The sequence below is a fragment of the Calidris pugnax genome, unplaced genomic scaffold (genome assembly GCF_001431845.1).
Source record: "Calidris pugnax isolate Ruff unplaced genomic scaffold, ASM143184v1 scaffold44, whole genome shotgun sequence".
NCBI classification, from domain to species: Eukaryota; Metazoa; Chordata; class Aves; order Charadriiformes; family Scolopacidae; genus Calidris; species Calidris pugnax.
Window position 1 is genome coordinate 9933180 of NW_015094506.1, and position 15542 is coordinate 9948721.

At 39.8% G+C, this 15542-nt stretch overlaps 1 long non-coding RNA gene across 1 annotated transcript; it reads left to right on the plus strand.

Moving 5' to 3' along the window:
* Positions 1 to 4638: 4638 nt before the first annotated feature.
* On the plus strand, positions 4639 to 11355 carry LOC106901171. Its single transcript, XR_001414266.1, has 3 exons — positions 4639 to 4719; positions 5603 to 5987; positions 11140 to 11355. It is a non-coding gene; the product is annotated as an uncharacterized LOC106901171 (long non-coding RNA).
* The last annotated feature ends 4187 nt before the right edge of the window (positions 11356 to 15542 follow it).

Here is a 15542-nt window from a genome sequence, read left to right on the forward strand (position 1 = left end):
ATTACTCGGATTAAAGCAGAATAAACCTTGCACGGTAGAGTGGGTGAGCCATTTAATGCATGCTACTCTTTTCCTGCTGTTTTGTTGCCCCTACTCCAGTCAGAATTGATGTTGTGTGAGTCTGATGAAGAGAGCCATGGTGGAGCAGCTCTTTCTCATACTGAGAAAGGATGACACAAAAGCACGTGCACTAATGTTGCCTAGAACACTTTGTTGTTTTCCATTCTAGTTTCCTAATTAAGTAGAAGAGGAATCTATAGAGCTGTTAATTTTCTTTTTGTCGTTGGCGGCAGGGGAGGGGGAACATCAGGGATCACATTCACTGAATTATCTGTTTTGAGTCATCTTAGATTTTCCTGTTATGTATTTATTGTAGCTGGGCACTGTAATGGTCTCAAGAGATCCTATAGCAGTGTTTCTACTTTAGTGTTTGATTTTAATCCATTAGTCTCTCTTACAGCAGACTGTTCTTACCCCTCACTATATCCCTTTTGATGCTTTTGACACCAAAAAAGAGAGTTACTAGCTTGTGCTTCTGGTCCATTCACTCTGGTATGTGCCAAAGTTGCCATACCATGGCTTTTGTTGATTCTAGAACTGAAGTTACAGATAAAGGAGGCCATAAAGTCTAGAGAAGCCCAGGGAATACAGAAGGAGAAATACTGACCAGACATAGGTGAAGGAAAAATAGGGCAGGCATGAATACATGTCGTGCAGGGGGCTGCAGACATGAGATCTAGAAGTAAGGGCATTAGAGGAAAAGGGACAACAAGCAGAACAAATATTTCTGTGATCAGATGAATTAATGAAGCCAATTTTCTCAGAGGGTTATTTCTTTTCCTCCCCAGAATGGCTCCACCAGCATTCATAATCACTGAGGTACCCCAATGAAAGGAGAGATGTGCTTTTAGTATTACATGTGCAGTTGGCCAGCTGACTGGTGCCACATGATTCAGCAAAGTTTGGCCTGCTTTTTTTTTGGTGGGGACACTTCCTTGGGCCTCTATTGTCTACTCAGCTGCTGATTTTCACAAAGTATGTGCAGGCATCATTACCTTGGGGTGTGCTATTCTACCAAATCTGGCTGAAACTGGACATTTGTATTAAGTGCCTTTCCTTAAAAAAGCAGGCTGAAAATAAATTGTGGAGGGGAGTCACGCTTTACGTACCAAAGAATATGAATATAAAACCTAGTAGAGTGAAAAAATTGGCAGTGAGCTAAAAAAGGCAGGATTTAACAGTGTGCTTCTACAGTTTGAGGTAATGCTATGCACTAAGTGCTACTGGGTTACTGGACCCAGGAGCACTCTGTAAGCTGTGTTCATTAGGCTTGCAGAGAAGAGGCCATGTACGATGGAGCAAAGTTAAGCACCTTCCAGGCTACACTGCTTCCAACCCCAGAATATATATATATCCAATATAGTGTGTATAAGGGAGTACAGACAGCCAACAGGATAATAGCTTGACAACCAACATGCAAAAATAGGAATGCTGAATGAAAAAATTGCAAAGTGGGAGTAAGAAGCTGGACTGACAGCATTAACAAAGCAAACATTAAAAAAAGCCTGACAGCTGGACTCCACATTCCCCACCTGGCTGCTTTTAAGAGGGCCTGGTCTCTTAGAAGCAGAGTGCGTGAGTCACATCTTGTAGCGTGCCCTTATCAGCTCAGATTTTTTTGCCCTTCTTCTGTTCTTGCCAGTCAGCTTTTTCCTAGCTTTTAATACACATTATGGTAATGAATGCTGTGTTTTCCAATTTCATGCTATACTGGGCAGCATGATAAGAAGACAGTATTGAACAGGCCGTAGGCCAGAAGAGACATGTGAGTACCATTTTTAGCTGGAGAAAGATACTGAGTTGTTTTGTTTTCTCACAGTGGCTATTCCTTTTTCTCAACCAGCCTCCCAGACAAAGGCAGGCAGTGGCTGGGGAGCTAAGGGAAGGGCTGAATGCAATCCAAAAAAATATGGTAACTAAGCCACAGGACTTGAAACCCTTTCCTGAAAGACAACAGAAACTCACCTTTTCTTCTTTTTCTTCAAAGGAGGCAGCTCCCATTCCAGTATCTTCCTAGCAAAAGAAGTTATGATCTTCAGGAAAAGACTTCTTTCAGGGTATGTTATGTTTTCTTTGGTATATTCTTTTCAAGCTTTATGTAAGTGTCAAGAAATGACATCGAAGGGAGTGGGGGAGCTGTCACTGACAGCTGCAGTTTAATCCTGGAAAGAGAGGGAGGAAGCACGACTAGGGAGTAAGAGGCCTATATCAGTCCCAAGAAGAGTTGAACAGAGGGATGTTATATTTGTTTCTGTTTGTATTTCTGGGACTGATGCCATTATTTATATGTTTATGACACTTTAATACTCTTTTTTCTAGTTTTGGGTCAAAACTCATCATTCCGTACTCAGCTCTAAAAATCAACTTGAGTCAATGGGACAATTTTTATGATGAGGTTTAATTTTGGGTCTGAAGACTGGATGTAGACAAAGAAAATATTTCTTGCATGAGAGCAAATATGTCTGTTGAACTCTAGAAGGAAAGATATTCCCCCTCACCAATTGCTGAGGACAGAGGACACTTGTACTCAGTGTACAAGTGGACACTCAGCCATCAGCACCCATATTTAATATGGGAATGACAGCTGTCACCAAAAAGTGTCTTCTTTAGCATGAGCAGGATAAAGGGCTTCCATAATTCTGAAACCACTGCTTCTCTTAACATTTTACTTAAAACCTAAATCGGAGTTAAAAGTGACAAAAACAGCTAAAGAATTCACATTTATAACTGTTCACTGTGGACTTCTTTCAACATTGCTTAGCAATTTCTTTTTTTTTTTCCACCAAACACAAGTTTGATTACAGCCTGTCAGCCATAATCCAAACATACTGGCTTGTATCAGCTAGTGTCACATCTGTGTCCTTTGGAGGACAGATTTCCAACGGATCCAAGGAGTGCTTCAAAAAAGAAACAAATTTAATGTCTTACTGCTGAAAGTCACCTTGAGAAGCAGAGACTGCTGTTTGTGCACCCAGACTGGGACAAAGCTAACGCTTTTCAGTTTGCATGAATAGATGCATGCTGTGAAATATAAAAATAAGGCAGTTTATTGCCTCCTCTGGATCTTATTTTTTAAATTGCTTTTAAGTGACAAGATTCACGTGAACAAAACAAGCCATTGTCTGGAGTGCTTCAAAAGTGCTTCAAAAAGATTCCTTATTTTTCTGTGATGAGGAGCTATTGCATTGGGCATCTATGAAGATACCTGCGTTAGGATTTGCTACAGTGAGTGTCACTCTGACAGCAGATCTCTGTGCCTGGGTGCAGTCTTGGTAGGGGATGGAAAGCTGTCCAGAGTCAAGAGTCCCCACACTGGTATCTTTCAAATAAATTTTTTATATTTATGATAGTCACAAGCCTCCTTTTTCTAATAAAAGCATATTTATTGATGTACTCACTGACTCATAACTGCAGATGCAAGCAGTCTTCTTTCTCAGATAACAGAGACATTGCATATCCTCAGAAATAATTTTAAGTCATATCTCATGAAAGCACTAGATTAGAGTAGTATAAACCTAAATTATCGAAACCTGGTATTTTGTTCTTCAGTTTTGTAATCAACTTAATCTCATTTAATCCACTGACACGTTAATGTATTCTCATTCATACAGTGGTGGTTCCTGTATTATTTGAAGTAGTTTTTCAAGGCCTCACACGGCAAGTAATTCATCAGCTTCACTGTTAGTGTAAAAAACATGAACAGTTTCTTTTTCACAGCCTGCTGACATAATTATTTTCCTCTGGGGTGCTCCACTTCTTCATTCTAGGGAGTAATGGAACCAGTGTTTACAGCTGCAGCGCTGGAAGCAGGACCTGTAAATTTCTCTGACAAGGTATTTTCTTTTATATCCAGGATATTCTTCTGCTTCTCTCTTCCCCTTTAAACGTCCTCCAATCTTAAATTGGAAACATTCATTTTGTTGTAGATGAAAACTAGGTTGAGGGAAAGGGGCAAGAAGACACCAGAAGAACTGTCCTCATATTTTACTGAAGATCTTGCCACTGGCTTACTCACAAGTAATAGTGTGACGCCAGTAGTGATGGAAGCTGGGAAGTTTCTGTCAACTAGTTTTCAGGGAAGACACAAAAAGAAGTCCCAAGGTAGATGTGGCCAAGCAGAAGGGGAGAGATGGAGGAGGCACATGACCAGAGCTGGCATCCTGCCCTGGAGCGTGAGCAGAGGGAGACAAGTGGGAAGGTGACAGTGTCCTATACCTAACCCCAACTCCTTGAGGTGTAGCACCTAACGTTCATTTCTGCTTTCAGTGTTTCATAATATATTTAACATACAAATCTTGAGAAGTTAGTAAAAGAATGCCACATCATAGCCTTGTTCTACTGTTTCGGCACAAATTGAACAACAGCACATTGAACAGCTTGGTGGATTTAATGAACTTTATGTCTGCTGACTAATGTACTGGGAGCCAGTGTTCACAGCATTCATCTGGGGTGTGACTGGGTTTTAAATTTAGGTTTCATCACATTTGCTTTAAACTGATATTTTTGGTCCAAGGACAAACCTTGTTTTGTCTAATTTGCTTTTGAATTTCAGAAATTTACTCTGGATTGTTTCAACCTATGAACTCGTATGTTTCCACTCAACTTAAGGAGTGTAAGAAGCTACCACTGAAACTGATGGGGGTAACCATGTGGTTACAGGTAAGCTTGTGTGTGTTTAGAGGCTTGAGGACTAAGACTTTTTTTGTAATCTTTCTTTGTATTTTAGATTTTAAAACTCCTAAAACTTGTTAATAAATTTTCCACATAGGCAGTCCTCTAATTAAACTGTTACAGTTTAAAATAAAGATGGTCCTCTCATGGGAGATAGGAGTTTCCAAACTGAAAAAAATAAAAAAGCCCAACATGAAATAGGGTATATGGAATCAGCAGCTGCAGGAGAAGACTTCTTTAGACACTCAAAATTTTGTCTAAAAGTCCTTTGCATGTCACATCTAAGAATGCAAAGTTTTGGATTTATTTGATTACCATCTTACCGAGGCAAGAGAAAATAGCTTTACATAGGTGAGAAGAAATCAGCCAGCATGTTACGTTACATTACATTACATGGCACCTCAGCGGGTGTAGTCTAAAGCATAGACTATCAGAGAGATACTCCCTGGTTTGGCAATGGCTGCACTAAATCTCATTGTGCTGCTCTGCACAGGAGTTTATGAGCTTGATCTAGGAGTGTCTTCCTTGGGAGGAAATGTGGCTCAGTCTCAACTGGGAAAGGGAGCCCTGCCAGCCTGTCCACATACGTATGTTACAGGCAGCAAAGCTAACAAGTCTCTTTTCTGTGTTCTTTAACTGTTACTGCTGTCACTTAATGATACGGCTTTTTTTTTCTGCTCAGCCCAATTGAAGGCAGGGGTGCCATCTGTACAGGTGAGCATGTAGAAAGGCATGAAGATGGTTTCTTAAACGATGATAGAACAAGAAAAGAAAATACCCAGTTTTGCCGCAAGTGTCTTGTCATTCGCTGTGTATAACCACTATGGAGGACTCGAACCCAAAGATCTTACAAACATCTTTGATCCCACAGGCAAATGAGCACTCACCATGTGGATATACGTCTGTGGCTGCCAACATGTTACAGGAGCTTGGAGAGAAGTTGAAGCTCCTTACAAGTATGAGACTGGTTTCCCTCAGGGACTTATGAATGCTAACCTGTAGCTGGAGAGAACTCGCTGAGAGGGCTGATTACCGTAAATGGCACCAGAAGTCACTAGGGTACAAAAGTATGAGGTCCAGGAGAAGCCAGGCCTTAGAGAAGATTAAGAGTGGTGCTCCAGGGTTCAAATGTACAGAGTATGAAACCACTGCCATCAGAAAAGAACGACACATGAAAAGCTTTGCTCTACCAGCCTGTGCTACAAAGGAAAAATGAAAACCTGAGACAGCATCAAACATGCCTGTAGGAAGTAAAGGTAAGGTTGTGCTGTGTAAATGTGCTGTGTTGTAATGTTTGGCTGCAAAAGGGAATAAAGCACTTTCTGTTAAGACTACATTCTCTGTTGGCTGGGTAGGCCAACATGCTCCACTTTATAGCTTGTTATACTGCAGTTCTCTGCAAAGCATTGTTTTAGGACATGATGAAATAGCTTTGCAGCTGAAGCAAGAGGTGCAAACACTTAGAAGAACAAAGCCGGTGAAACTGGGCGATGTTTCAAACCATTTATCAAAGCATTTTTAGTCTCCTCTTTCAAGGTGATAGAGTCATAACATATTGCGCCAGTAAAAATCATTTGCATCCAGAGCATTTCATTCAGCAAGCATCAGGAATACTCAGTGCAGAACCATAGGTGGGGGTCAACCCTGTTCCAGCTCTCCAGGTGCTACCACAGTCTTCCTCTTTAAAAAAAAGAAGAATCTTTGGTTTTATGATTTTGAAAGCTGACTCACCCCTACATGTATGATCATAAGCACTGCACTCTGATTTCTTCCTGTCTATCTCCTGTTGTGCAAATTGATGCTGGCCAGTCACCCATCGCAATCAGCTTCTCGCTCTTATCTGACATTTGTGAGGAAAGAGGTAAGAGCAGCAGGCAGCTCGGCTGGATGGCTGGTGCTTAGCAGAGGTGGTTATGCAGTACCTGGACAGTTGTTCTGAATGTCTGAATTAACTAAAGTATGGATTAGCATGAGATGGGAGTAATTGTCAAGCAATAAACCCCCCCTGGTTTTTGGATATGATCTGTTTTTAAATACCCAATCCTTCTCTGATTGTCTCTGATAATCTGCCAACAAAGTTTTCCACGTAGCCACTGCAGGTCCACTACTCTTTGATAGCAGAATACAGGGTGAGTAACTATTCTAGGATATTACTTAAAGCCGTTCCCTACTGGCTACTCTCTGACCACATATATTTGACTTAATAACTTTTGCTCTGAAAGGGGGAGCGCTAATGCACGAACTGAAAAGTTCTTCACAGGGCATTATACCAATTCTGCCTAAAACGTCAACAAATTTAATGATCTAATGACTGCTTACTCTGCATCTCTTGGTGGATTTCATTAAGAACGTTGCCATGTGGAAAAAAAATAATAATACATTTGTGCATTCTCTTCCGAATCCTGGCCATGAAGTTGGTCAGGTGCCACCAGGACTGCAGAACTGAAATTCCTTGGCTGGTGAAGGTTAGAAGTGCTGCAGAGATACCCAGCATCCTAGCATGGAGGAATAGTTCCATAAACAAATACATAGGCACTGAAGGAAATTATACCGTCTCTGAAATGCTTTGCTGGAGAGTTGCATGCTCTTGGTGTCTCTGAGCTGTTAAATTGATTCCACCTTTAGCTCCTGTGCTCACAGGCAGCCTTTTGTTCTTCTGTCTCAGTGGTCTCAAGATCATGCACACTTCCTTCAACACTCCACCACTGGATCTGCCAACACAGTCAGGCAGCTCTTGAACTTTTCTTAATCAACAGATGAATTTTTAAAGGGTAAAGACAACCAGCTTCCACTAAATCGTCCCTACCCTTTCCTGTCTCCTAGGAGCTCCCACTTGCTGGGTCTGTCATCAAAGTTTTATTTTTCGTTTGGTAAAGGGAAAGCCCAGCAGCAGGTCATGCATTTCTGTAACCCACCGAATTCTTGTTTCTGACTAACTTGCTTTTCAATTTATTCATAGTAAAATAGTGAGTACAGGGAAACTGAGCTTCCCTGCCTTAATTTTAACAATTGCTCAGCCCAGTCTCTAGTAGTCTGTGTCTGTAGCCATTCTTTATCATCTCATTTGGACTTTCACATCAAGTAATCTGATTTCTTGATAACAACCATTGTAACAGAAGATGTTCAGACTGAATAGAGATCACATCCTGACCATTCATCTTGGGTGTTCTCACCTTTTTAGAAAATCGAGTGAGAATAACTGAGGATCTCCAGAAGTTAAGGAGTTCCTATACACTCCCAGAGGCCTTCAGAAATCATCCACAAATGCTGCAAATGCAAACTACATAAAATATACCTGCCGTGGTGTAGCTGCAGGCACAGATGTCTTACAGAACCACATGCTAAAAGAACTCTGTGCCCCTGCTGCTCAAAGTGATGCATGGCTTAATTTTCCAACTACTTTTCCAGATTGGTACTGAGAATAATTAAAGAGTCTGCATTACCTTCATTCTTTTTCAGCAGCGATCCTGGGCTGTAGATCAATCAAACGGTGACTGTGACTGAGGTGGGAAGTTAAGGTAGTTCATATGAAGGTCTAACCTGGAATTTATCTGAAGAATCCATTTTTCTGGATGCCCATCCTCTTCATAGACGTAATTTTCTGTTTTTCAATTGAAGGCACATACAATGCATATTCCCTCTTTCTCCATTATATTCTTCAAGGCAAAGAATCTGTTTAATCTGTTTAAGAAGACAATTCCCAAAGCTTCAGCACTTTGTATTCATATGAATGAACCTTACTTTTTATTGACAGATGCCATAGAACAGGACTGACATGAACATGAGCCTTTACGTATGCACAAGGTAGCATTACACTCTGGAGGCTCCCCATAGAGAACTGGCCATGTGTTTAAAATGTATAGTAGCTTCCAAATATAGCAGCCATTCTCTGAGTACCAGCTAAAGTGCTAAAATAGTATCAAGAGATGGAGGAGGTGTCAGAAATAGTTAAAATTTACCCTGCCTTATCAATTCTCTGAGGAGGAAGTGCTGGAATTTATAAAGCAGGTTATGTTTAAATGGAAAAAATCTTTGCTGCTAACTAATTATAAGCATTAATTACTTACGAGGACAGTTATTAAAGTTAATCTGTATAATTTTGTATCTACAGCACTGTTTCTGAATTTCAGCTGTTATATATCCTGCTGGTTAACTGACAGTTCCTGTACACTGACAAATTTATAAACATACTCAGATTTAATAACATCAACATTTTATCTTAGGTGAAAAAGCATCATTCATCATAATAGGTTTAGCAGCTAGTGGCTGTATAAAATCAAGCAGTTTTCAGTGTTTAAAAGTGCATATGCTACAATGTATTGTGCATTGTACAATAGTATATTTACATTGTGGAATGGGTTATTATCACTGTTTTATTCTTTGGGGAACTGAATAGCCCAAAGTCCAAAAGAATTGATGCTGCAGCAAAAACTGGAGCTTGTGTTGTTTGACCAACCTCTGTATGTCAGCCTCCAATAGCTATAGAATGTGTTTGCAAAGCCAAGAAAAAGAAAAGCAACAAAAAAGCTTAATACTTGAGGCTTACACTGGAAACATCATATTTTGTGATTATTTGTATTGGTGCTGTTGTCTTCCCACACATGAGACCATGTATTACAATTACAGTTTTAGAAAAAATTCTTAAATGGTTCTGTCATTTATCCTCCTGGATTCTGGGTTTTGGTATACCCCAGCCTCCATAGTTAAGAACTTGATAGAGCTTATCCAGATACCTGTGCTTGTCTGTGGTGCAGCTATTCAGGGGTCCACCATATTACTGTTCCCAAAAGTTCTGCAGTCAGAGCAGATTTAATCATCTAATTGAAGACAACATTTAGGCCCCAAATAGGGTCACAGGGTCTCCCTACAAGCAAAATGTTCCCTTTCACAGGACCTGAGCATGTTTGCAGGATTTGCAGACCCTGTTGGCCCATTAGGTTAGAAGTAAAATGCTGCTCCTCATATTGCAGTACCCCCATTCCTGTGTCAGTGCCATGAGAGCTGGCATAGAGTTCTTGAATATTTATGTTTAGCCTGGTCAGCAAAAAGTTTATAATGAGCAATATTTTATGGCAAAATTGAAACAAGAACTATTGGCTTGAAGACAAAAATATGCCTTTGACTTCTGTCAACTGATGTTTTACATAATTAGCTTTCCTCAAAATTGACCAGCTTTTGTGCTCATCTTTTTCCTTTAAAGGTTTCATTTACCTAATACTACTGTGATAACCTGCACATTTTTATAACTGCTTAAAGACTAACAGGTAAAAGTATGGATGCATGTGCTCATATATATATTCAAGTAGAACAGTACACATAGACCATCTAATTGAAAAGGATGTCAGCCAAAGGCTGGCAGGACTAAATAGCTGTCTCCTAGGTTTAGGTTAATTTAGCCAGCCTCAAGCTCTCTGCTTCTTTCTCATGATCAGTCATGGGACTGAAAGAGATATAAATTTGGTTGTTAAATAATGACATTTTAAAATACTGTTCTTTCTTAGAAGAACGTAGTAAGCAATAGCAATGAAGAGTAGCACAATAGACGTATGGAATACAGGATAGTGAAGGTGAAGAAAAAAAATCAGGTAGACAAACTTTCAACAGGGCTAAAATGGACTGCCTCTCCCAGTTGAAGGATCTCTGCTATGTAGACGTGTAGAGGGTTGGTGCAGTCAGTTCCAGTGCCAGCTTAACCACAGGTGACTTAGGCGATCTTGGGCAACTTACTTGACCCCTAGGGAGGGATCTGAGAGTACTGTGTTTAATAATATTTATCCTCAATGTTCACAAATATACTCACTCCTCAGTGTTCTCACATAAACAATTTAGAAGAGTGCAAAGTTATATTATTAGCTGTAGAGAAGGTTATTGATGAAACAAAACAGAAGCCACTTCAGGTTAATATTGCTTGGGGAGGGAATTGGGAGATCAGCAGATTCTTCTGCATTCAGTAGAAAGGAGGAGATTATAGAAGAACAAACATTTGGGCACATTTTACTCATACTGTAGCTGAAGATACAGACCTAGTGACTTGCTGAGATAATTGTAGATGAACAATAGCTGTGTCTTTAAACCAGAAATTTTCACTTCACTCATGCTGGCCATGCTGATCAGTAAGAAGTCTGAACTTCCACACTCTACTGAAACTCAAGGGCTGAGTCTGGTGACAAAGCACTGAAAAGTCTGTAACAAATTCAACAGTCAATGGGGCTGTTCACTGGTGTTTGTGAGGCTGCCTGAATTCCTAGGTAAATTATTAACCTGGATCATTTCTGTCTCAGCTGAGAAATTAAGGTATGTTTTCTGTTTAGGTTAAACTTCATTCTAAATTAATGGAAGTGCTGTGTGAGGATTCTGCTTAGCAAAAACTAATCAGAGGTATATTTTTTTCCTCCCTCTTGTAAACAGAGAAGAGCAAACATCCAAGGTGAAAGAAGTGGAGTTTGACAAACCAATTATTTTCTGGCATTATGGTGATCACAGAGAAGAAACTTTCTCCAAGACATGGAAAGTTCAGGCTGCCATGACTGTCACACCAGAGCTGACATATGGCAAACTTCAGATCCCAGTGGTCAAGAAAGCAGGCAGAGGACAAAGAAGAGTGCACTGTGGGTTGAATGATGGCTTATCTTTCGTTTAATATCCTTTCTGTTTACGCAGCACATGTGAATCCTAGCAAGAGCATAAGAGGTACTGGGAGGACTTCTACAGGAGGGAGACTCAGACATAACATGTAGCTGGATAGCTTCCTGGTAGCTTCAGGTAGCAAGGCTTGGCTACCTGAAAATGTTTGTTTCTTATCAAATTGTATTTATATAGCACCAGAACTACAGCCAGGTAGTCAGATTATAATAACAAAGTCCAGTATGTGTCAGGTGGGTGGACATGCTTCAGAAAGAAGTATTCCAGAATGAAAAATACAATTGCAAGTTAATGGTGTCTGACCACAATCTATTTAGAGTATAAACTTGTCTTGAACAAAGATTACTTTATCAGTCAAAGTCATCAAACTGGATTAGGAGCAATCTGCTCTGTCACAAGGAAAACCACCAAAGGTATTATACTTCATAAACATATTTCTGATCCATATGTTGCTCCTGCAAAGGTCACTTTTGGTCTGTGCCAGCCATGTGAGCTTTGGTGGGTGGATTTTATACTGAGCTCTGCCCATCCTCCATCCCTCCCATCCACTTGTTCAAGGAAGGACATGACTGGGTTAGTGGCTTTGCTTATCCCTATGCTCCTGGACCCAATACCCAGGTTACAGAGCTGATAGAGATTGTTAGTCCTTGTGTTCTCTGCAGGGGCATGTAACCATAAAACTGGAGAATGATAACAAGTCAACTCCTTGACTCTCATTTTACTATCTTTCTGAGTATCTTCCTGTTTGATGAAGCTGCTGCAGTCTCCCATGTGGGGGTTTCTATACCAATATATTTAGCCCTTCTCCAGATCTCTCTACAGTTGGAATGTTCCCCCCTGGACATGGCAGCATGTGTCTTCCTAGCAGGTAGGTGGATGCACTATGAGCACTGGTTTGATGCTACAAATCAGAGCAGAGAGCATGAAGCTGTTACACAAGGCTGTGAACAATGTTTGAAACCATAATGGACATGAGAAAGGTGTTATGTTGTGCAACATAGTTTTATTTCCTGCAGCTTAGAGTCATATCTTAATTGGGTGTCTGACAATGGGTTGGGTTTATTTTGATTGTTGTTTTTCATCTACCCTCTTCACTCTAAAAAAGTAAAGCACAGTCTTCGGTGACCAAACTTTTGTTCAGACAGATGGATAGTCCATGGAGAGTTTGGCATTGGAGAAGATTGACATCTACACATGTGGGAAGATGAAAAACACCACTTCCATCTTGTTTGCAGGTCATCTGGAGGTGCAGGAACTTGGAGGTGCAGGAACCTGTCCCCTCTACTATGTTATCTAAATTGCTAAGCTAAGCTAGACGGAAATCACTTTGAGAGTTTAATTTCCCATTTGTGAAACCAGTGCTGTGGGGACAGGACGCACTTTGGCTTACAAGAACATTTAGGCATACAAAGGAGACAGCAGGCAATTTGGGAGCCAGCCTCTGGCTGCCTTGAATGCATGACATGAGCTGCAGATGGATATTCCACACAGACAAAATGCAGACACTCTCTTCCTCCACCCCTGCTACTTCTTAGTGCCTCAAAATGCAGTGCATTATACAAGTCATAAGAAGAGCGGATCAAATGCTATTTGTTCTATATATTGTTCAATCATCATTATGATTTTCTGTATTAAAAATAATTGGCATAACTTTATGAAGAAATTGGAGCTACTGACCTAATATGGAATAATTTACACACAACAAAGAATGATGTTGTTAAAGAAGCTTTGTGCCTGCCCACCACCAAATATTTGCAGAGTTGTTTGGTCCCTCTCTCTATTTAAATGTGTCTGAGTGACTTCTCTAACTCCCTTCCAGCTCCTTTTTCTATGGTCTGTTTTAAATAAGGATGGAAATGAAGACTATAATTGTCTTCACTAGATCTTAGTGAGATGCATGTTTTAAGAGAAGTCCTTTAAAAAGTATTGATGAACAGTATGGTTTTACATTTTCATCCTGATGCTATTTCTTTCTCTGGGTTTCATTTATTCTCCCAGGTTGGTGTAACACCACTTTGTTAAAACAGTTGCAAGGATTTTTTTGGATACTTACCCTTAAATACAGCTTTCTTCCTTTTGTGGGTGGGTCCCATCTAAAGGGGCATAGATTGGTCTGTGGTTAAAATCCTATCTAACAAAAACTGCGGGGTGAACACTGATCTTCTCAATATCCTCTGTGTCAATTTCAAATGCAGTTGTAAGGAGCAGATCCCCACTTGTGGAAAGCCTACACACAGGTGATTTCCTCTGAAGATTCAGGCCCACCAGACCATGTAAACTGAACACAATCAGTTCTCTTCAGGATAGTATTACTATCTGTTTATATCCCTCTGTGTAGTTCTTTGCACCTTTACATGAAAGATTATCATTACAGCACAGTGATTTCCTTGGTTTTCTTCTTTTATGCTCCTTTCGTGATTTTGGAGTACTCAAGACATCTGGGATCAAAATTTCATGCTCTGCAGAGAGGAACAGTAGCTAAAAACGAGAGACACATTAACTTGCAGCTGCCTTCATTTTTAAAGAAGTCAAGTTCATTGTTTTACCGTCCTGAATGATCTTTTGGGTTTGCAGGAATATGTTTTACTGGTGCTGTGCAGGGAAAGGTTGTTCAGCTCTTGTTAACAGGAGTTCAATGCTCCTGTAGCTAGTGGAAGGAGATGGCCCTTATTTATTTAAAAAAAAAAAAAAAGTATAGAAGTCCAAAATATTAAAAAAACCCTGTTTAAACAATTCTCAATTGGGATAAAAAATCAAACCAAGAAAATTTACCTACACTGGCCAATCTTACAGCATGGAAAAGCAAGCAAAAATACATAGAAAATCTAAAGTGCAAGCATTAAAGATTCCTGGTGCTTCATGCTTTGTCCTTGTTAATATACATGTGTTTATTTTTCAAAACTCAGTGGAAACTCAAGAAAAAACATACTTTTTATGAGAGATTCAGTTGCTGTATTCAGTTAAGTTGTGAGAAAAAAACCAAACAGCAAACGTGGGATGTCCCTGATACTTTAAACAATATGCCCCAAAATTCTTGAATCCCCTGTGTCCAGGTAAGACCATCAGCACACAGAATCCACTTTAAAAAACTTTTGATGATCTGAGGACCTTTTCTATGTCTTTTAAAATTTATGTCTCTCTGCAGGTCACCAAGGTACTTGGTCACCAGGTACTTGCTCATGGGTAGATAAAAGAAGCATCAGAATACATATTATTCTTAATAAATATTTAGGATGACAACATAAAGATGTTCCCCAAACTGTCAACTGAAGGCTCATACGTGAATGACATCTACGTGCTGTTTTGCCTTATTTGTTTCTTCCTTCAAATTTACACTAGAATTTGAAGTATTTTAGAACTTCTAGACATGTCCTAGTAAGTGGAAATTGCATTAAAATCACACTAATTTGACATCAGTTTCTTTTTAATTTGAATTGTTAAAGCAAGAATTTACCTGACCCTTTTGTCTGTATCACAGGGATAATAATTTATACCCGCCTCACAGGTCTGTAGCATGAGAAAAGCTTGATGAAGGAGCAGATATGCAAAGTGGCTTTTTAATTAAAGACTCATAGATCAAAGAGAGCTTCTTGGATTGCTTAGGTTTTACTGAGATTCACCAGGAAAAACAGGTTTCATATTTCTGCTTGTTTACAGCAACACCGTAACAGTGATGTTTAATCAGGAAAGAGGTCAGTGACTAATAAAGATGAAGAAATGGTCAGAGAATGGAAGTGGCCTTGGGATGGCAAGCTTGCCCAGCCAGTTATAGCACAGGTAATATTTATTGCTTTACTTTTCTTAGAGTTAATTTCCTTTTTTTTTTTTTTTTAAAATTTCATATCTTCCGGTCTCTCTGAGGTGTCTGAATTGCAAGGAACACGATGCTTGCATTTCTTCTTCTTTAACACATTCTTTACAAAGAATGGCTCTCCCAACAGCCTCTACATGAATGGGTATCGTTACCTCTGTTTTACTCCTGTAAAGGAGGCAAGAAGGAAAAGCAAATTGCCTACAACTGTTGTAACTCAGGTTTTCAATTAAAAAAAAGGCCCATATTCCCTGCTACCAGCATCTTGGAAGAGCCTTTTCTGAGCTTGGAAATATGAACAAGCCATTGCTCATTTATTTTTATTGGGCATGTTGAATAGCAGGCAGTTGTTTGCCTT